Source organism: Octopus bimaculoides, chromosome 19 (assembly GCF_001194135.2).
Source record: "Octopus bimaculoides isolate UCB-OBI-ISO-001 chromosome 19, ASM119413v2, whole genome shotgun sequence".
NCBI classification, from domain to species: Eukaryota; Metazoa; Mollusca; class Cephalopoda; order Octopoda; family Octopodidae; genus Octopus; species Octopus bimaculoides.
In genome coordinates this window covers 46,509,133-46,510,260 of record NC_068999.1, presented here as the reverse complement: position 1 = coordinate 46,510,260, position 1,128 = coordinate 46,509,133, and positions in this window count along the sequence as shown.

Sequence of the window (1,128 nt, the reverse complement as noted above, 5' to 3'; positions counted from 1 at the left end):
TATATATATATATATATATATATATATATTCATTCATACAGCTGTATCGCGAGAAATTAGGAATTGCACTATACTTAGCTCAAGGTATGAGTCTATTGCGTAGCAATGTTGTTACTTCAGTTCGAATCAACCAATATTTTGTTACACAGAGACTATGCTCCATCTTGTGATATTTACGTGTGTGTGTGTGTGTGTGTAATTGTTTGAAGAGAGAGAAAAAAAACTGGGTTTTGTATATTTCTGCGTCTTAATCTTGGATTACAAGCAAAAGAAGAAGTCGATAAAATATATAACTGCGTCGTGCGATATGGCTGACTAAATCCTTGGAGGCCGGTGCCCCAGCATGGCCGCAGTCCAATGAATAGAATTAATAAAAAGCATTATGATATGCACATGTGTGTGTGTATGGCTGTGTGCGTAAAATATCTAGGTTTAGGTACGGTGTGTGATGAAACAGTGTAAAGCAGATATGTGAAACTGCAGAGTCTCTATGGGCCGCATTGCTCACATACATGGGAGCCGCATTGCTCACATGTATGTTGCCATGGGAGCCGCATTGCTCACATGCATGTTGCCCTCGGGGCGGGGGGGGCGCATATTTCTAAACACGTGTTCACAATGAAGATATTTTAAAACTTTTTATTTGCTTATCAATAATCTTAATTTTATTAATTAGGTTAATGTCTTTTATTATAGTTTTTTTTTATTTCTGAGGCGGGCTGGATGGAGTTCCTCGTTTATAAAATTTTTAAGCTAAGCTAATCGCGGGCCTCACTTGTATATGAAAAGGGCCGCGTGTTTGACATCCCTGGTGTACAGGAAAGCAATGAACTCTAAATATGTCGAATAGAAATATTTAAAAATATATATATATATATATAAAAATGTAGAAGGAAATTCGGTTACAACCGTAATTATAAACTTTTGCGATGGTTGATGCAAGCGGATAAAGGGAAAGGAAACACACACACACACACACACACACACACACACACACACTGAGCATCCTATGGCGGAATGTGAAATTCTCGAATGCGTATCTCACCCGATACTCAGCAGCAGTTTACAGCAACAGCACGTAGTCTGACACACCACGACACACCACACCACACCACACCACACACACTC